The sequence below is a fragment of the Ochotona curzoniae genome, unplaced genomic scaffold (genome assembly GCF_017591425.1).
Source record: "Ochotona curzoniae isolate NIBS_2020 unplaced genomic scaffold, NIBS_Ocur_1.0 scaffold_3890, whole genome shotgun sequence".
NCBI classification, from domain to species: Eukaryota; Metazoa; Chordata; class Mammalia; order Lagomorpha; family Ochotonidae; genus Ochotona; species Ochotona curzoniae.
The window spans coordinates 9,063,322-9,085,858 of NW_024467115.1; the positions used below are offsets into that span (position 1 = coordinate 9,063,322).

Sequence of the window (22,537 nt, forward strand, 5' to 3'; positions counted from 1 at the left end):
CTTCCAAGGTCATGTACATTTTTGTGTAGCTCTACGATAATTTCTTCCTTAAATAGATTGAAAGTAGAATGTTATTTCCATGTCTTTTATCATGTTTTGTTACTTGCCTGTTGACAAAGAATTAAACAACAGGTTGAGAGGTGTGGGGGGAAAAAGATATAATCTTTCCAAAAAAATTCCTAAGCACTTTAGGAATTTGGGGGAGAGAAAAAGGTTGATGATTTTTGAAAATTCAGGAAAGGTTAGACACACACACATAAAGATCTGCTTTTCAGTACTGTGACTATGGATGCTAACAGGAAATGACACACACTTTTTCAGCTCCGCAAAAAAGCACGGCCTGTACACCCGTAGTGTTGGGAGTTTAAATGAAGTCAGATGAGGCTTTGTATTGAGATGTGTTCAGTGGTGTTAGGCAGTACATAATTCTGTTAATATTTGCATTTCAGTTACAGCAGTTCCCTTTGATACCTATATGTTTACATTTGTAATTAGCCTGAAAATCTAAAATAGATTTTCAGACTAAATTCAAAGGAAGATATTCAGGGGCTAGCATAGTGGTGTCTCAAGCTAATCCTCTGCCTGAGTTACTGGCATCCATATGGTTGCCAATTTGAGTTCCAGGTGCTCCACTTTGACCCTGCTTTCTGCTTATGGCCTGGGAAAACCACAGAGAATAGCTGAAGTCCTTGGGCCCCTGCATCCACATGGGAGACCTGCAGAAAGCTCAGGTTTCAGACAGTCCAGGCACTTGCCATTATAGCTATTTGGGGAGGGATTCATCAAATGGAAGACCTCTCTCTCTAACTTTGATTTTCAAATGAAATAATCAAATCTCTTTTTTTAATTAGATACTTGAATGTTCTGAGAAGCAAGAAGGTAGAGATGAGGCATAGGGCCAAGATACCTGACATTACTTCTCATGTATCTAAAAAGAGTTTGCTTTTACAAAAATCTAAACTTCCTCATTTCTTTTTGCCTCCATTAATATTCTGATTATTCACCTATATATATGACATTTCAAAGTACCTATATGTATAACTTAGTATGAATATCCCTTTTATTGCAATTACCTTTGTGATAAACCAAGAGCCATTTGGGTATATTTAACTTAATTTGCTTCCCATACTAACTTGCCATCTTAAGGATTAGCCTGCTATATATTTCTAAGTTTTGACTTGGCAAAAATTTAATGAGATGACTTCACAGACCTTGTATGGCCTGCATGCCAGATGTTTCCCATAATGTAAGCCAGAAATTGACAATGCACCGTAGTATGTCAATATTTAGAGGAACTTTAATAGTTGACTCGATCAACAAATACCTGATGTTCATTTTTTAAATCATCTGGATTTTCACAAAATACAGCTTCAGTTGTAATTATTCTCCTACTGCCATACTTGGCCCACTTCTATTATTTTCTTTCTATGACCTCTACCTTGTTTGGCATTCAGGACTTCCATTATCTACTCCTCCTGAAAGATTGGCTGAAGATTCCTTGCTTGCTTGCAAAAGCAGAGAGAGAGAAAGTGAGGAGGGGTGGAGAAACTGATCTTCTTTATATATATATATATATATTTTTTTTTATTGGAAAGGCGGATATACAGAGAGGAAAGACAGGAAGATCTTCCATCCGATGATTCACTCCCCAAGTGAGCGTAACGGTCAATGCTATGCTGATCCGAAGCCAGGAGCCCCTGGGCTATCCTCGACTTTTTTCCCGGGCCACAGGCGGGGAGCTGGATGGGAAGTGGGGCCGCCAGGATTAGAACCAGCACCCATATGGGATCCCAGGCGTGCAAGGCGAGGACCTTAACCACTGTGCCATCGCGCTGGGCCCAAGAAACTGATCTTCTATCTACTGATTTATCCCAAATCACCTCAGTGTCTGATACTGCACCATACTGAAGCTAGGAGCAAGGAACTCCATCCTGTTGTATTGTGGGTGACAGGTACCCAAGGACTTGGGCCATCTTCCAGTGCCTTCCCAGTTGCTTGAGCAGGGAGCTGGGTCAAAGGTGGGAAGCTTAAACTCTTATCTGATGCTCTTAGGGACATGAACTGGTGTCCGTATGGGATGCCAGCGTTACAGGTGGAGGATCAGCTCGTTGAGCCATTGCACCAACCCCACTTTCAGCTACTTAAAAATATATATATCATTCTATAATATTAAAAAAAATTATTTTCTGGGCCCAGTGCTGTGGCCTAGCTGTTAAAGTCCTTGCCTTGAACGTGCTGGGATCCCATATGGGCCCCAGTTCTAATCCCAGCAGCTCCACTTCCCATCCAGCTCCCTGCTTGTGGCCTGGAAAAGCAGTCGAGGATGGCCCAAAGCCTTGGGATACTGCACCTGCATGGGAGACCTGGAGGAGGTTCCTGGCTCTTGGCTTCGGATCAGCGCAGCACTGGCTGTTGCTGTCACTTGGGGAGTGACTCATCAGATGGAAGATCTTCCTCTCTGTCTCTCCTCTTCTCTGTATATCTGACTTTCCAATAAAAATAAATAAATCTTAAAAAAATTTATTTCCTGATTAAAATGTTCATGTGTACGTGAAAGAAAAAAATGAAATTCTTCCGTAATTCTTCTACATAGAAAAAGCTGCTAATTTTTAAACATATTTAAAAGATACTGATGTATTTTATCTATGGCATTAACTATATACAACCCAGTCTACACAATACATAGCAAAATAAAATTTAAACATTTCTCAACATATGCATTTTTTAAAGAATTTTAAGTCATAAAAATTGTACATCTTTTTGTGCTATGAATTTTTTCTTTCCATGTACATATTGTTTAATATCCAATTTAGGTAAATAAAAATGTCCTTTCAAACATCTAACGTCCTTTATAGTGAAAGCAGCCAGAATCTTATTTCATATATGCTTCTTAACAAAGAAACATGAAGCATACTCAAATATGAAGTCCCCATGCTCTGCAATAAAACCTCAGAACGTCTTGCTCCTGTTTGAGCTATAAGATAGTGTCCATCAGTCAACCTTTCCCATCTCTCCTTTCCCAGCTCCCTCCTCAGACTCAGATAACCACTATCATGTCTTTGGTTTCTATTACTTTCACCTATGTTTTATTTGCTCATATGGTCATGTGGCACTTTCCTTTCTGAGCTTGATTAAATTTACTTATTATAATGACCACTATCACATCTATGTTGTTTCAAATGACAAAATTTCATACTTCCACGGCTGAATAATATTCAAGTGCCCACTTGTGTTACATTTTTTTTATCTATTCATTGGTGAATAGGCGCTTCTTCCTATACGTTGGCTATTGTCAATAGTGCTGCGGAGAACTTGGAAATGCTGCTGTTATTTTGACAGATGGACGGGCAGGATTAGGATTACTGGATAGTATGGTAGTTCTGTTTTTATAGATTTATTTCATGTCTGTAAGTACACATTTATTATATGTATGTGAATGTGTGTGTATGGCTCTGTGCCATTTTTAACTTACCTTCTCACAAAGAGTATACAGGCGCTCCCTTTTATCCACATCCTTGCCAACACTTGTTACCTTTCACTTTTTTGATAAAAGCCAGTTTTACTGTTGGTATTGTAGTTGATTTGTAGTTTCTAAACAACCAGCAATGTTGAACATTTTTTCATGTACCTATTAGCCAACTATATGTCTTCTTTAAGAGAATGTCCACTAATCTTAAATTACAATTTATTTCTTTTCTGTTGTTTTATTTGCTTATGTGTACTTGTCAAATCTATAGCTTGCAAATATTCTCCCATTGTGGAGGTTATCTCTATTGATTGTTTTGTTGTGCAAAAGCAAGTTAGTTTGGTGTGGGGTCTCCCCCACAGATTCCTCTAGTACCCAGCTGCCAGAAGGGGTGAGCCTGCTGCCCACCACCCAGAGACAGATGGGAGGGGTTCTGTCCAGCAATTGTGGTTTATTTGGGAAGTACAGATTCTTATGTATGGTAAAGGATAGCCTTAGGCCAGGAATTTCAGGAATTCCAGGAGGGGAGAAACTAGGAGCCAATTACTAGCAGCAGGACTGCGGAAGCCACCTCCCATTGGCCAGGGGTAGGTGAGTGAAATGGCCCTGGCCAATCAGCCTTTCTTTGAAACAACATTACCCCTGCCCTGGTTCATGCCCAGGGCTCTGTCCTTGGCCGCCATCTTGCCCACCTCCTGTAACCCAGTGACCTTGACTGTTAATTACCATCTTGTTGACTTAGTGACCTCTGCCCCGAGCCCTACAGGTTGGTAATCCTATTCATCTAATTTTGGTCATTTGCTGTGTTTTAGGGTTTGATATAGAAAATCCTTGCCCTTTCTAATTTCTGATTCATTTTCCCTGTTTTCCTCTTATACTCTCGTAGTTTCAGACCTTACATTTAGGAATTGCATCCATTTTGAGTTGATTTTTTATATGGTGAATAAAGAGGTCTACTTTGTTCTGTATGTAGATATGTAGTTTTCCCCAACCGTTTGCTAAAAATGAAATACTTTTTTTTAAAAGATTTATTTTTTGTTATTATTGTTATTTTTTTATTGGAAATGCTGATATACAGAGAGGAGAGACAGAGAGGAAGATCTTCCATCCGATGATTCACTCCCCAAGTGAGCACAACGGCCGATGCTATGCCAATCCGAAGCCAGGAGCCTCTTCCGGGTCTCCCACGCGGGTGCAGGGTCCCAAAGCTTTGGGCCGTCCTTGACTGCTTTCCGGGGCCACAGGCAGGGAGCTGGAAGGGAAGCAGGGCTGCCAGGATAGAACCGGCGCCCATATGGGATCCCAGGCATGCAAGGTGAGGACCTTAACCACTTGCACCACCACGCCAGGCCCAATACTTTTTATAATATATTTCCTTGGTCCCTTTGTCAAAAATCACTCAGCTACAGATATGTGAACTTTCTTCTGGGGTTTTTAATTCATTTTATTAGTCTGTGAATCTATTTCTATGCAAATACCATGCTGGTTTAATTACTTACTTTTGTAATGTATTTTAAAATCAGGTAGTATAATGCTTCCCAATTTTTCTCCCTCAAAGTAATTGGCTATTTAGAGCCTTTTGTTCAACCCATACAATTATTAAATATAAAAAATGAATGCTTTTCCAGGTGATACTTTCAATACTTCTCATTTGAAAAGGAAATTAATAGTTATATTGTATTAAGATCTTTGGGAACATTTACAATGTAATAGGAACTATGTTAAGGCCTTTGAAAATTTTGCTGAATAAGATATATTTAATTGTAGGTGTTTAAATTCTAATAGAAGAAAAATGCATACACAAGGATAAGCAAAACTATATATTAATATCTGATAATTGTAACACATGATAAAAAGCATTTCATGGAAGGGTGTATGCCTCCGATAAGTCCTGAGAAAAGTAGTCACAGAGATATTGACATGGGAACTGGGCTTTACTGGACTGGTGTTTTAATAGCAGAAATGAAGGTGAGGCATCTGAGACAGAAATGAGTAGTCTTACATTACTTAAGCAGGGAGCTGGAGTGGAAGTAATGCAGACAGGACTCAAACTGGCACTTGAATGGGATGCTGGTGTTATAAGCAACTGCTTATTTCCCGCTCTGTATTTTTATAGTTTAATCACCATGGTGAAGGCATTGGAAAGTAAGGCATTTAGCAACTTATTAGATCGTGGAAGTGGAATGGGATTAGTAGCCTTAGAAAAGGTTGTGGAGAGCTGCCTTACGCTTTCTAACACATGCATGAGGCATATTAGAACTGATCATTTGTAGGCCAGGAAATGGGCTTCACCTGAAGTCAAAACTGCAGGAGCGTTGCTCCTGAACTTCTCAATCACCATTACCATAGGAAATAAGACTCATATTGGCAAGGTGTCTAGTCTATGGAATTTTTTCTTTTTAAAATCTTTCATGATTTGGTTCCATAACCTTTTCTTCACCATTATTCTCCATATTATTCCAGTAGTATAGTCCATTTGTAACAGTTACTAGTTTAACATTTTGCTATTTAAGTGCATCATGGCATTGTAAGTATAGAAGTCCAGCATCCTATTGTCAAGATGTATTTATAAAGATTTATTTTTATTTTTTATTGGAAAGGCAGATATACAGAGAGGAGAGACAGGGAGGAAGATCTTCCGTCTGATAATTCACTCCCCAAGTGAGCGCAATGGCTGATGCTATGCCAATCCGAAGCCAGGAGCCTCTTCCAGGTCTCCCACGTGGGTGCAGGGTCCCAAAGCTTTGAGCCGTCCTCGACTGCTTTCCCAGGCCACAGGCAGGGAGCTGGAAGGGAAGCAGGGCTGCCAGGATAGAACCGGCGCCCATATGGGATCCCAGGCGTGCAAGGTGAGGACCTTAACCACTTGCGCCACCGCGCCGGGCCCTGTCAAGATGTATTTAAACAGTTTCATTGGGATGCCTCCTTTTATTAGGGTGTAGAGATTCATGTTGCAATGTATCTTCACTTCCTGGTATAAGAATGTATTTGTACACATGTTTACCTATATGTTTATTTATTTGTATTTTGAATGAAAGAGAACATATAATATTTGTCCTTTGGAGATTGGCTTATTTCGCTGAGTATAATGATTTCTCGTTGGGACCATTTTGTTGCAAGTGGTACAGTTTCATTCTTTTTAATGGCTGAATGTTTTATAGAGTAGATGTACCACCATTTCTTTACCCATTCCTCTTTCGCTGGGCACCTGACTTGTTTCCATGTCTTTGTTTTTGTTGATTGTGTTGATGTAAATGTGAAATTATAGATCAATTTCTTCTATGTAAACTTTACTTCCTTTAGATATATTCCCCAAAATGGGATGGGTAGGTCATATCATAGATGAAATTTCAGTTGTCATAGCAGTCTCCATACTGACTTCCATAGTGGTTATACTAGCTTACACTCCTGCAAAGAATGAAGTAGGGTATCTTTCTTCCCAAATCCATGCCAGCAGTTGTTATTAGTAAGGTTCTAAATGTAGGACAATCTTACTGGAGTTAGGTGAGACTTCAATGAGGTTTTTATTTTGTATTTTCCTGATAGCCAGGTAGCGTGAGCATTTTTTCATATGTCCATTAGCTATTTGATTTGTTCATTTGGAAAATGTCTGTTTATTCCCTTCACCCTGTCCTTCACAAGCTTGATTGTTTTGCTATTTTTGCGGTTCTGAAGCTCTTTATAAGTCCTGAATATTTGTCCCCTAGCAGTTGTGTAGTGTTCAAAGATTTTCTTCCACTCTTTTGATTGATTTTTCACTTTGTTGATCATTTCCTTTGCGGTACAGAAGCTTTTTAGGTTGATATAGTCCCATTTGTTTATATTGGCTTGGGCTACCTGTGCTTGTAAGTCTTCCCCTGTTCTGACATCTTGGAGAGTGCTTCTTATGTTTTCCTTTAATAGTTTGATGGTTGCTTGGTACAGATTTAGGTCCTTGATCCAAGTAGAGCTGAGTTTTGTATAAGGTGAAAGGTGGGAGATCTTGATTTTTTTTATAACCATCCTAGTATAGTGATTCTTTTTATTTTATTTTTTATTATATTTTTGACAATCTTTACATAGTTAATTGGGGTAAATAGGTTCAAAGGCTATAGGAAAGTGGGTAAGACTATTTCCATATTGTTTCCTTCATATATCTGAGGTAAAGGGGGATATTGAGGGAGAATTCCCACCCGGTTTTCCACCCACCCCAAGTCTTGCATGTGGGGCATGCTCTGAGATACCCGCTCAAGTGGTTTTGATATCTCATCAGTTATGAATTGCTGCCAATCTCGCCTCTCCAAACACGATGCAATCGTTGAAAAATCCACTGATTGACATTGTCCATCATAGAGTCTCTGTTTGCCCAGTATTTCGCTGCCCACATATAGCTGAGGTAGTTGATTGACTTGTTCTGTCTTGTCTTTTCTTGGTTAGGTTTCTGAGTCCAGCAGTTCGATTGTGGAGATCCCCAAAGAAACTTTGTCAGACTAGATTCTTCTATATACTAGCAAGTATAAGGCCTGGCACAGTCCAGCGCCCCAATCAGCTGGTGGTTGTAATTGCTGCATTGGTTCTGTTTTCAGCCCCGACTTCCACTGGAACCAATGGGTGTTTCAGTCCAGCCTGGTTCTGCCCAGCACATACTTGGCCCTCACTTAAACCAGTGGGAGCTGCAGCCTAGTCGGAGCCACCCATGATAACCCCCACCAGGTCCACCCCCTACCCTGGTTTGCCAGTATGTGTAGCAGACTAGTCCAGTCTGTCCCACACCCCATTCGGTTCTCATACATGTCAATGGGTATTAAAGCTTAGTTCCATCTAACCAGCTCAACTATCCAACCCTCACAGATGCTGTTGGGTGCCTTTCTGTCTAGCCACCCCAGCCCCTGTCCTAGTTTTCGTGCCCTCCCATGGAAGTGGTAACCCAAGAGGGAGGAGCCCACTATTTCCCTCCCAGGCCTCTCCCAATCCTGGATTATGCACTCTTCAGTTGGTTCTGTGGTTTAACTTGACAGAATTAATCCCCTTGTACCAGCTGATGCTGTGGCTAAACCCAAACAACCCTCTCCCACTCTATTTTTTTTTTTTTTTTTTTTTGCACCGGTAGGAATAATCAGCCCAGCCTGGCTTTTCCCTGATTTAGTCCACATGAGGTGCACAGGTGTTGTAGCCCTGCTTAGTCTGTTCTGCCCCCATCCCAGCTCATGCTCCAGTGGGAGTAGCTGTTCAGCAAAGGAACCCACTCATATTCCCCCTGTCGGCTCTGCCCCTTCCCTTCCTGGTTCTCATGTGTGTTGGTTGGGCGCTGCAATCTGGTACAGGCAACTTCATTCCATATTGTGCGCTGGTTTTTGTCGCAACCGAACCTGGCTCGACCCACACTCTGTTCTGGTGCTTGGATTTGCCAGTGGATGATGTGAACTGATTCAGCCTGGTCTACCCCTCAACCCATGGCAGATGTATGCTTTTGGGAAACTTCCCATGGCCTGTTCTGGGCAGTTTCCTATCATGTTTCTTGCATTTACCCGCAGGGTCTGTGTCCTGCCAGAGGAGTTGCCCAGGCTATTCCATCAGAACCTCTCCCAATGCCAGATTTTGTGCATACCAGGGGGTCCATGAGCCAGCTCTACTCAGTTTACCTCCTATCCTAGCAAGAACAGTGGCTTTTCCTGATTGGCCTTCAACTCATTCTGGTTCTTGCTGTTGGAAGTTTCAGCTCAGCCATGGTTCGTCCATACCCACATATTGCTCACACATGACTCAGTTGGAGTTGAGACCTAGCCTAGTCTGTCCTACATCTACCCTGGTCCTCCAGGACACCAGATGGTGTTGGAGTCTGGCCAAGCTTGGTGCATCCAGTCCCAGTCCACACTTGTGCCAAGGGAGACTACAACTGTTTCCAGATCAGAACTCAGCCCCTGTTCCAGCCCACGTGCCCCTTGGTGGGAACCTCAACCCAGTTAGGACGTCTCCTTAGCTCCCCAGCCAGGCCTCTTCCCAGCCATAGATCACTTGCATGCCAGTGGTTGCTCTGACTCAGCTTGGCTCAGTCTCTCACCTGTCCCGGCCTCTGCCTTAGACACTGTGGCTTAGTGTCCCTGGCTCACACAGACAGTAGGTGCAAGAGCCTATCTCAGCATGACCTGTGCTCCATCCTGGTTTCTAGTTTTGCTTGTTGGCTAAGGTTTGCTCAGTCCTACTGGTACACCCTATTCCATTACCAATTCACACATTAGCCAGCTGTTGGAGTTACTTTGCCCAGCTTGTCTGACCCCTAGGTCTGGACCACATGTTCCCCAGCGGGAGCTATGACTCACCAGGGGCGTTTCCCAAGTTCTTCCACTTGATCCACTCCCAGACCCAGTTCTCGTACATGCCATTGGGTTTTAGGCAAAGTTTGGCCTTCCATTTGGCTTTGTATGAGCTGGTGAATGTTGCAGCCTGGTCCACCCCACATCCTATTCAGGATGCACATTTGGGTGCTGCTGCCTTGACCAGTCCAGACTGTTGTCAGTTCTTTAATCTGTGATTGATGGCAGGCTCCTTTCTGGCACCTAGCTTAGTCCATGACTACCCCAACTCTTGTGCTAACCAGTGGGAGTAGAATTTCCACAGGGTTTGGCCCACGTATCCCCCACAGAATGTACCCCCGGATATGGTTCTCAAGTGCTAGTTAATGTCATGGCCCTGCCTAATGTGACCTGTCTGCTCATCCATCCTCCTGTCAGGTAATAGAATATGATCCTGCTGGACAAGCCCTGAGCCTTAGCTTTTGCATGGACTGGTGTTCAGTGCTCAGCATTGTTAAGTGATTACAAGTTCTTCAAAGGAAGAGTTACTGTCATTGGGAGTTTTTAGGATTGATCCCAGAAGCACAGTGGGTTCAACCTGGAGCTACCTAAACAGCAATTCAAAGAACCAAAACCCCAGAGCTACTGGCTGGGTAGCCAGCAGGCAGAACCTGGCACCAAATGGCTTTCTGGCTGTTGGGGACAGCTTATCACATGCACGCAGTGGCTGGAGCCAGGGATCTTAGCATGAAGGTGCCCTGTCCTGAGAACCTCCTGCAGCCAGCAAGCTGCAGGAAGTTTAAACCCCCCAGGCTCAAGGTCACACCCCTCCCCAATCCCATCCACCACTCAATGAGGGTGGCAGGTGGGCCCCAGGATTGCCCAGTCACAGAGACTTCTGCCCTCAGTGTACTTACCCCAAAGCAAGCAGCCCCCAGAGCCCAGGCAGACCCGGGAACAGCTCACCACATGGATGCAGTGCTGGAGACAGGGATCTCATCTTGATTCTTAATTCTGTCGGCTACTGTCCAATTGTCCACACAACATTTATTGGGAAAAAAAAAAAGAAGGCTTTTTTCCATGGATTATTTTCTATTCCTGTATCAAAGATTAGTTTGTTGTACATGTGTGGGCTGCCTTTGGGGTTTCTATTCTGCTCCGTTGCTCTAATTCTCCGTTTCTGTACCAGTACCAGGCTGTTTTGATTACCACTGCCCTGAAGTTTGTACTGAGCTTTAGCATTGTGATTCCTCTAACTTTTTGTTGTTGTTCTTCTTCTTCTGGATAATTTTGGCTATTCGTGCTCCCTTGTGCTTCCAGATAAATTTTCCTAACATCTTTCCTAGTTCTCAGAAAAATGTTGGGATTTTGATTGGGATTGTATTGAGTCTGTATATTATTTTTCTTAATATGGTCATTTTAATGATCTTGATCCATCCAGGAATATGGTAAATTTCTCTCTATCTTTTAATGTCTTGTTTTATTTTTTTTTAATATTTTGTAATTTTTTTCATAGAGGTCTTCCATGTCTTTGGTTAAGTTTATTCCAAGGTATTGAACATTCTTCTCTGCTATTGGGGACTGCTCTTTCTTAGCCCACTATAGCACTTTTGGTGGTCTGGATCATTAAATCCACTGTTTCCACATCTGACTGCTTAAGCTCTGCTTAAGTTCTGTGGCTGGGTTCACCTCCTGAGTTTCCAATGAACTCCTTTTCTTCCTGGCTCTCAGTGGAGCTGACTTTCAAAAATCTTTTAATTTTAATTTTGTTTAACTGTTTCAGAAACACACACACACACACACACACACATATACACACACACAATTAGTTCAACTCTACTGGTTCATTCCCTAAATGTCTGAAATATAGCCTAGTCCTGGCCAAACTAAAGCCAGGAACAGGGAACTCAATCCAGTCTTCTCATCTGAAAAACAGGGAGAGCATACATGCTCCTAAGTGCTGGCTCCCCCGATGCCTGCAATGACAGAGGCTGGCTGGGATAGGACTGAAGCCCAGTAACAGACTTGCCATTTAGATGGCAGTTACATGAGTCATCATTCCTCCTTCCACAGGTCTGCCCTAGCAGAAAGCTGGAAAAGAAACAGAGCTGGAATTTAGATCCTGATACTCACAAGTGGGACACAGGCATCAAAGTGGTATACTAACCACTAGGTGCCCAGCGGAAGTATATATATATATATATTTGATTCTTTCTTCTGCCAGCTCAGATCTGTGATTGGTCTCAGATTGGTGATCTTTAAATTTTGGTTACAGTGCTTTAAGCTTCATAATTTCTTCATAATTTTCATCCAGTTCTATCTTATTTCCCTTTTTTATATGTTGTCTTTTAACTGAGACGTTTCTATCACACAGTTTTTAAAAGGTTTTTGTTGCTTCTTTGAATATATTCATATAGTTGCTGAGACTAACACATGAGGTCCTTGAAAGAAAATTTCCGTTTTTTTCTCTCTTGTTTTGAAAACTTTAAATGGGTCATACATATGTATTTTTTTTGAAGATTTTTTTTTAATCGGTTAGGCAGATTTATAGAGAGGAGGAGAGACAAAGATAAAGATCTTCCATCTGCTGGGTCACTCCCCAAGTGGCCGCATCGACCAAAACTGAACACATCAGAAGCCAGGGTCCAGGAGCTTCTTCTAGGTCTCCCTCAAGAATATAGGATCCCAAGGCTTTGGGCCATCCTCTACTGCCTTCCCAGACCATAAACAGGGAACTGGAAGGAGAGTGGAGCAGCAGGGACATGAAGCAGAGCCCACATGGATCCCAGTGGAGGTTGAGGATTAGCCAAAAGTACCATTGCACCCATCAGGCCCCCACATCTGATATTTTCTTTCCACATCTGATAAATTTTCTCTCTCTTTTAAATGGCACATCTAGGTAATATATTAAAGCAACTTTGGTTATAATTTTTGTTCACCCCATTAACTTGTTGTTGCTTACCTGTTTATTTTGCTCTGGTTGGTACTGTTTTAGTGACAGACCTCTGATGTTGTTTTTCAGAGGACATCACCTTTGACATTGGGGCACCTTGGATATGAGCAGTGTTAGAAGGGTTCTCTCTGTCTTTTCCCCTAATTACACCTACATGATAGACTCCTCTAATTATTGGCTGATTGCTCCACAACTTTCACAATGTCCTTGTACATGAATTACTTCACAGTTTTTTGCACTTTAATCTGGGCCTCATTTTACAGGTAATTATGCAAGACTATATTTAAGAATGTCTCTAAAATCTCAAAGTGGTTCTCTATACTTCTTTCCCTTACCTTTTATGGAACATTCATTGGGCAACTTTTCAGCATGTTTTCACTTTCTGTAAACACCTATGTTGTTTTTAAGATCACCTTTTGCCTTAACTTTGTAACACTCTTTCATATTAGTGATTCTATGGAGAACTTCAGATCTCTCTCTTCTGAATAGCTGCTTCTAAGGAAAAAAAAAAGCTTTGAGCTATGGAGCTACGGTTGGGGGTCTCCAAATGTAGGACAGTGTCTTAGGAGAGGGGTGCTTGGTGGAGCTAGTACTCCTGGTTCTCTTGGCTTGTCTCCCTGCAGCATGACCTTTACCTTGCAAATAACTAGGATGAGATCCATCAACACTCCAGTCCTAGCCAATGATTCTGTTGGTACAGCTTCTGCATTAACTAGAACTGGATGAGAAATGGGGGGTGTCCTCTGTCCTCTGGTCTCTTATGAAGTCTGTTGAAATGTGGCATTATATGATGTAGCCATACTGTTCGATAAGTGCAAACAGCCAAGATGAGACAGAGCCCATGTCCTTGGCTGAACAATGGTGGAGTGAAATTTCCTTCATGTTGAGTTAGATGAAGGGAGGTAGAAAGCAGGTTTGTGATTTAGGAAGCCCCCAGATCCTCAGTTCCTGCTGAGTTTTAGATTTTCTTAAATAAATGTTACATCTTTATTGTATGTCCTTCCCTCATTTTATAGATACATTAAGTGGTTGTGTTTTTTTTTAACCAATTACACTCATTTTTCTGTTGTTACTTTTGAAAATATCTTTAATTAAAATAGGAAGAAGAATGAAGATGACTAAAAACCCAAGTAGTGAAGAAGACAATGAGTTAAAGATACAGCTTCTAGTATTTGTTTGTTTGTTTGTTCGGTGCAAAGTAGAGTATGACAGGGTCACAGATGAAATGCATAAGAATGGAGATAAATAAAGACAACCTCTTTTAATAGTCTTTGGATTTGTTTTTTGAAAGTACACAAGAAAGTGAAAAGTCTTGATAATGAGTACATTTACTTTTTCCCCAAATATTGAAGTTTAGGAAAGGTGACTGGGAGGTCTTCATTTAATTTTTGATCAGTGGTAAGGTATGCCTTCATGTGCTTTGAAAATGAAAAGTAAGAAAGATAAGATCAATTAAGAATACAGATTTTGACCTTATTAAAGCATTGGTTTCCAATATTGTGTGTAAAGAAAATTACGCGTTAGAGTTTCTTAATGTCTTTCCTTGTTGTCTCCACATCTAACAGGTCCTAACCTGGTGATTCATATGCAACAGTTTGTTGGAAGTTGCTAGGAACACACCTGAGGTGAAGGGAATGCTATAGAGTATACCGTCACAGTAAATAAATGAGCCCAGCAGGACTAAGCAGGCTTCCCAGTTTTTTCAGCCCAGGAATGACAGTTTCCTTGGAGTTACCCATTGGGATCTGTCACTGGAGACTGTCAGTAGTCAGTAAACAAATACATCTGTCCTGCTGTGCACTCCAGGTTGGTCCAAGGATAGCTCTCTGACAAAGATGCAATAACAGCTGCCAAATAATAATAATAATCCCAACACCACACAAATTGTGGCTCTAGACAGTGTCAGCTTTGCTGATAACTTCCTTAACAGGCAACCACAAATCCTGCACTTCCTCCATACACTATCCAAGCTGTGATCACACTGTTGTAGTGCATTGTGGCAAAGAGGTGCAGGTAGATGTCCTCTTCATAAATTTAGCCTCATTTTATTTTGTTAAAAACTATGGAGGTTGAATGAAAGTGAAGTTCACACTGGACTTCAGAGGCACAGTTAGACTGAGAGTGAAGAGGAGAGAGAGAAAACATATTCTTTAAGAGACTCTTTAGGGATGTGATTATGAGCCAACAACAATGAATTAGGATATTGTTTGAGCTGAGGTAACAAATGACGGAAATCTGTATTATCCAGCTGGCCCCATCTTGTGACATATGGTGGCATCAGACATTCCAAGAAAAGGAAGTGAAGCTCTGAATGTGGAAGTTAGCAAGACACAAGGACTGATTTTGTAAATCTGTGGAATGTTACAGAGCTTAGGAATTCAAAGTTTCTGGCAAGAAGGACATTACTGGAATATGTGACCATGGAATTAAGCCAAATAAGTATGGGGAGCCATAACATGACTACTGTACTGAAAGGATATAAAAGGACCAAGGAGAAGTAGATGTTGTGGTACAGTTGGTTAAGCTCCCATGTCAGAGTGCTCGCTCATGTCCCATTATCTCTGCTTTCTCTCCAGCTTTTTGGTAATACATCCTGGCAGGCATAGGTTGATGGCTCAAGACTTAGTAAGTTTTTGCCTACTACTTGGGAAACCCTGAAGGTGCTTTCTGAATCTGACTTCAGTTATAGCTTTTTGAAAGCATTTGTGAAGGGAAACAGTGTATAGAAACCCTCTTGTGTTCATTCCTTCTCATTCTCACTCTCACTTTGCCTTTCAAGTAGGTTTTAAAAATTATAATAGAAAAAGATGGGCTAAGCAAGTTTTTAAAAAGTGGAGGAGGTAATTGAAATCCAAGAACACACCGTGATAAGGATTAATGACCACTGATAGATGAAGGAGCCCAGGGTTGAGAAAGGATTAGATGGAGGCAGATTCTCAAGATTCGGTCTGCAAAGTGGAACAATTCAGAGTCATCAGGCAAAACTGAAGTAGAGATAAGTGGTTTGGAAACATGAACATTGGGACATTAAGAGATTGAGCTTTTTGATATGTCATGTATATTTATAATAGCCACCAAAACTATATTATGTAGCTCTGTAATTGCTGGTCTCAGCAACTGAATGATTCTAGAATTACCAATTAAAAAGTCATTAGTGAAAGATAGCCTTAATTTCAGCAGCAATTTCAGGACCTGCCATGCCCTAGGAAACTCTGTTGTAGGCTCAGAGGTTGCCTAAACTTAAACATAATTATTGGAGATATTTATCAAGCTCCTAATATGTATCCAGGTAGTTTAGACTTGTTGATTTTAATTGGTGACAGTACTGTGGTGGACGATAGTTGTTTTTGTGTAAATGTGACTTTAGTGTTCACTCCCTACTCTCCCAACCAGCACGTCTACTTTGTCTCCATTACATGGATATTGTCACAGAAAACGCCAAATGAAACATTATTAACTTCATTTTGTGGATGAAGAATTTAGAGTTTTGCTAAATATTTTACCAAAGATACCACAGTTTATAAATACAAAGCATAAAAATTTGAACCCAAAGAGTGCTTTGATAATTGTTATGTTTCTTCTCTAAAACATTTATTTTTGTTTGAAAGGCAGAGTGACAGAGAAACAGGGAGAAACAGAGTCCATTCATTGGTTCACTCACCCAACGTCAACAACTAATTCTGTGCTAGGCTGAAGCCAGGAGTCTGGAGCCCTTTCAGCATCCTCCATGTGGGTGACGGGGCTGGCCCACTGGTTAATTCATCATTTATTGCCTTCTCGGGTATATTACCAGGAAGCTAGAACTAAGACAGTTCAGTCAGGACTGGAACAAACAATATGATATAAGATATAAGCATTGTAAGTGAAAACTAAGCCCACTACACCATAATGCCTGAGCCATCTGGGTTCTCTTGTATTCAAATGGAATGCTTAGAACACTTTAGCTGATCCTCCTAAGGCTTTATAGAATGAGAGCAGAAACAAGTGAACCCTTATTTCACTTTATTTGAACTTGAACCTTGTCTTTTTCTGTCACCTTTTCTTTTTAAAGATGATTTATTGGGCCTGGTGCGATAGCACAGTGGCTAAAGTCCTCACCTTTAAAGCGCCAGGATCCCATATGGGCGCCGACTCTAATCCCAGCAGCTCCACTTCCCATCCAGCTCCCGGCTTGTGGCCTGGGAAAACAGTTGAGTACGGCCCAAAGCCTTGGGACCCTGCACCTACATGGGAGACCTGGAAGAAGCTCCTGGTTCCTGGCTTTGGATTGGCTCATCTCCAGCCGTTGTGGCCGTTTAGGGAGTGAATCATCGGATGGAAGATCATTCTCTCTGTCTCTCCTCTTCTCTGTACATCTGCCTTTCCAGTAGGAATAAATAAATCTTTAAAAAAAAAAAGATGATTTATTTATTTTAAAGATTTTTATGGCATCAGAGATGGACATCTTCCATGTTTAGTTTTTTCCTCAGATGACCATAATAGCCTGCACTGAGCAAGGCTGAAAGCAGGAGCTTCGTTTGTGTCTTTCGGATGGGTGACAGGAGCCAAAACACTCGAACCATCTTCTGTTGCTTTTCCCAGGCCATTATCAGGGAGCTGGATCAGAAATGGAGCAGCTGGTACATGAACTGCCACCCACATGGGTTGCCAACATTGCAGGCTGCAGCTTTATCAAATATACAAATTGCCAGCCACTCTTGACACCACTTTTTCATGTCAAATGATTTGAGTTTAAGCGAATGTTTAAGATTTTTAATTTCCTCCATTTTAGAGTTTCTTAAGTTTCATCTCTCTTTTTCTTTGGTCAGATTTTTGTCTGAGTGAAAGACGAAGTTTATTAAAACTGCCCTGCCAGTAATGTCTTCTCACTATGTGGTCAATGGGGAGTAAGTAGTGAGTTTACTCGCTCATATTTCTAATACTTGATTGGATTCATAAAAATGAATTTTATATTCATTGTGTGAGCCCTGGGTCACTTTACTGCCAAATCACCTTCTTGGTCTGCTCTGTATTGCGAAAGAACAAACTCCCATGCCAGTTGATTTTCAGCCAATGACAGTTACAAAAGCGGGTGGAAAATGGAAGCCAAGACGTTTCCCTCTCTCTGTGCCAACACTGTTGTAACTGAAAGCAGCTGTGTTTCTTAACGAGGCTCCCACTCCCGCAAGGTGACCACAGCTGCAGTGCTCTGATCCAGCACCTCTTTGTTTTGTCCCTTTGTCCGGTGGTAAGACAGAGTTCCCATGTTTCTGGTTGGCATCACTCTCTTGCTGTGGACTTCAGAGTCTTTCACTTCTTCTGGAGTTGTTCTCTGTAACAGCACCCCTGGGTTAGATACTCAAGTTAGCTTTGTTATGTATTCCTGATTAGGTCTTAATACACACCCATAACACTTTATACTTTAGTACATGTATTCATGATTATCTGCATGGTTAATACATGTTATTTTTCCAAAACTCTTTTTTTAAACAATTTATTTATTTTTGTTGGAAAGTTAAATATACAGAGAGAAGAAGAGGTAGGAAAATCTTCCCTCCGGTGACTGACTCCCCAGTTGGCCACCACAGCTGGAGCTGAGCCAATCTGAAGCCAGGAGCCAGGAGCTTCTTCCCGGTCTCCCATGTGGGTGCAGGGTCCCAAGGCCTTGGGCTGTCCTCAGCTACCTTCCCAGGACAAGCAGGGAGCTGGATGGGAAGCAGGGCCTCTGAGACATGAACCGGTGCCCATTTGGGTTCCTAGCACATCCAAAGCGAGGACTTTAGCCACTAGATTACCACGCCTCTAGGTTGCATAAAGGCCAAGACTACCTATGGTTCGTTCATCTCTAAATGGTGTGGTGGTTGACAGAAAATTGCTTTAATAATCAAAACATTCTCTTGAAAATTATCTGTTGGGTGAATGGGTGGATAAATAAAACTTATAATAAAATTTTTCTCTCATCAGATTGTCTCAGTCATTCCCTCACTTTTACTTGCTGCTAAGGGCAATGAGCTGAAATAGCAGGCAAAGCCAAGCTACACTTCATCCAAGTCATCATCCAAGCACCAGCAAAAGATAACACCTGGTCAAATAGCTAAAGCAAAAATGGTCATCAAGCGTTTAAAAGAAATTAAGAAAAATTATGTAAAATAACTTTGACAAGCCCACCATGAGAAAGCTCTCAAAGATACATGTACAGAATCAGAAGTAAACCAAGTGAACACTCTGACTTTGTTTCTCTCTCCTCTCTCTGCAAAGCTTTCAAATAAATATTTTAAAGATGTGCATGCCCCATATTGGAGTTCCTAGATTCAGTGACCAATTCCTGGCTCCAGGTTCCTGCTAATACAATTCCTGAAAGAGAGCGTTGTTCCTGTCCCCCACCCTTTGGGTGGGACATCTGTATTGTTTCCCTGGCTTTGACCTTTAGCTCAAGTCTAACCAGGGTTGTTGTAGGTGTTCTAGGAAGTAACGTAGCAGATGGCAGATTTCCCTCTGCCTTTCAAATATATGACATTTTAAGAGAGAAAGAGAGATGTCATGTTTTTTGGGGGTATAGGTAGTAGTATAGATAGAATTAAAAAGGGAGAAAAGGAAGATTTTATTTTTTCGATGCCAAGAGATTCTTTCCCTAACCTTACGGGGAATGAATATTTCCTCCTCTGAGGTCACACAGCATTGATCACTCGCTTTTTTTTTTTTCTAAATACATACAGTATCCCAGTGACTATTTCTCCCATAAAATTTGAGCATCTTAGTCAAGGATGTAAGAGAAGCCCACATTACTTTTACAATGTTGTTATGCAATGACTATAATCCGGAAGACAAATTAGTAGTCATTATAACAACCTGAAAATTTAATTTAACATCATCATGTATCTAGGATCTCATTCTCAGGGTAAAATATTTCTTGTGATCTGGAGGAAGTGCATTTTGTCCTATAGTTCATTTTCCAGTATGCACTGGAGCTAGCTAGTTTTTACTTTTCTGTTGCACATACTTGCTTATGGAAGACCTGTAACACCATATAAGCAATAGAAAAGGGAAGGGCAGCCCTGCTCACCCCTCAACAGCAAGAACATTTACTTCTTTTAAGGACCTGTTTCTCTGATGTTCCCATATTTAGTAAAGCCAAGGAATAATAAAGTAAGATGCATTTGTAACTCTGGCAGGTTTATGTAGCCATGACTGAAAGTGAAAAAGGGAGAAAAAATTGGATAAAGTATGCCTTTAAGCCAAGTCAGAGGAAACTTTTCAAACTTTTTATCTGAATCATTTCAATGACCTTTTAAAAAATGTGCTATTGACTACAGCAAATATCAATTTCCTTTTTATAGGACTTGTGACTTGATTTGAACCTGCTTTGTGTGGCAGGCTTTGGTTCCTTCTGGCACCCTTGACTGGCTGTGGAGTCAACATGTCTTGGACCCCACTTTAGCCAAGTGGGTGAGGGAGCTGTGTTCTGCTTTATTTCAATAAGCAGCATGCTTTTAATTTTCTTTTGTCTGTGTGGAAAGTCTTGTAGCTGTCATGCACAGGGTGTCCAGGGAGTTCAGAGGAGCTTACCTCGCAGCTCAGAGACCATTCTCAGCAGTAGCACTGCAGTGCACAGCGCATTTGCTGAGGAGGTGAGGGAGTGGGGGCCTAGGAAGCACAGTTCTGAATCTTAGGCCTTCAGCATGGAATGCTTCTCAAAATACACTTGTAGTCCACTGTGTGTTTGTTTTTTAAATGAAAATAAAAACATATTATGAACTCGTGACTCAGTACCATGAAGTTTCTTTTTTTTTTAATTATGAAATTGTAGGATATAAATCATAATCTCAAGGAAGAGAAATCCAATATTAATGTTTCTCTGCTCAGTAGGAGAGATGATTGTTAGAATGACATTGGTTTTATATTTGATATTGACATATTCTGCAAAGCTGAAGAGAAGAAAATGAAAAGAAAGCTGAAAAATAGTGATATTCTTACATAACTACAGAATTGAAGAGTACATACATATTTATTTCCACAGGATTCAAAATAGTATCATTAAACTTTTAAGGAATATTTATTTAACAGAATAATATATATATGTATGCATGCATCTATGTTTATTTGGGCTAGCACAGATTTTGGGCTGTTTTGCAGTGGATAGTTTTATGGGAGCTCAGATGAACAACAAAAGCATTTTATTTAAAACTTAGTCTGTGCTTTTTCCACTTCCTACCTCTATGCCTTTTCTGTAGCTGCAGGAGGTAAGTATTCTTTTTAAGTCTCAGGCTTGAAGAAGCAAGTGTGCTTTAAAACCCTTAGAGGTACTCTGATCATCTGGGGATGAGAGCTGGTGATTAAATTTTACTTATTTTTATTTACCTCACTTTCCATCTGAAATCAATTTTGTAAGAAATTTAAGAGTTTTCTTTTCATTCTAATAGTATGAATCCTCTTGTGGCATATTCTGTTATATTTTATTTGGATATGTGACTGTTGGAATATTTACTTTTCACTGTTATTTTTCTAGATATGTAATTTAATATTTCATTTTTCTTGTAGAAATTGAAATATGTCATTCCATCATCTGTGACTTTCGTCATTGCTGAAGGTTAGTGTGAGTGAATTATTGGTATTTTGAAGGTAACATTGCTTTTCTGATATTTTTGAAGAATATTACTTTGTATTTTTCTTCAGATATTTTTCTGTCATTTTCTTTATATTTTCCTACTTTTGTCTTAAAGTAATTGATAACCATGAGCTGATGACTTTTTTTTTATAGCTTTGAAGATTCTCAGTCTGCACTGTACAATTTTTTTTCTTTCTCTTAGGACTCAGATTACATTTAAGTCTGATTATATTAATGTTACCTATTTCTCTCTGGTGCTTTTTATCAATTCCTTTGTTCTTTATTCTCTTCATATCCTTAATCTTATCTTCTGTTTTATGAGTTCATTTAAAAGCTACTGTCCAATTTCCCGCGTATTAACTTTATACTTTTAATCATTATATTTCAAGTTGTAGAGACTTATTTTTTAATAGTTTAGTTCTCTGGTGAGATTCTTTGCCGGAACTCAGCCCCAGCTGAGTTCAGAACTCGCAAAGGGTGCGTGGATGAGGTGCAAAGAAAGAAAGAGACAGACCACTAGGAACTCTTGATCATCATAATGGACTACGCACAAAAGCTGTCTGCTTTATTCATACAGAATCAGTCAAACTCTGGCTCAGACTTTTTACATCATGGTCAAGTGGGTGTTTCTAAAGATAACTCTGCCATTTGTTTCACCTAAGGCTAGGATGTTAACCACCTGGTGCCTGGCCCCTGGCACCTGGCTAGGAAAAAGTTCTCAATAGATGGTGCATATCAATCACTTACACATTCCTACCACAATTACTCTACAGCTTGGTCTTGAGACAGTCAAGGAAGGAAGGGACCTAAAAGATCAAAGAAAGAGGGAAAGAATAGATTCCCACTACACCTGAAGACAGAACACCCTTGATTAGCATAGGATCAAAAGGGGAGTTAACACCCTTGAATAGCATATTGCCACAGGATGCAGCCATAACAGCAATAACAGTTTTTTGGCTAAAAACGGCAACAGCAACATCAGCTTCTAAGCTCCCATTGATATTTAACAGTAACTCCACAGAGGCAGACAATGCCTAAATAGATTACAGAATTCTCAGCGGGGTTGTCCGGTGTCCATGCAAAGGGAGGCAGAGCTGCATTCAGGTGTTGTAGAGACATCCACTGGGCCTTGCCACACAGCGGGACATTCCTTGCGGCCTTGCCTGCAAAGGAATGATACTCTTCACACCTTCCTGTCTTCCACATCCACCACGGACCCCAGCAATTCTTGATATATCAATTACAAATATTTTAAAATTTAA

General features: G+C 40.8%; 1 long non-coding RNA gene across 1 annotated transcript in view; it reads left to right on the forward strand.

Moving 5' to 3' along the window:
• Positions 1-22,537, forward strand: part of LOC121146035 — a 42,537-nt gene that overhangs the window by 1,202 nt on the left and 18,798 nt on the right. The window contains exon 2 of the long non-coding RNA XR_005882143.1: positions 21,209-21,257. This is a non-coding gene — a long non-coding RNA (uncharacterized LOC121146035). The remainder of the gene's footprint in view (positions 1-21,208; positions 21,258-22,537) is intronic.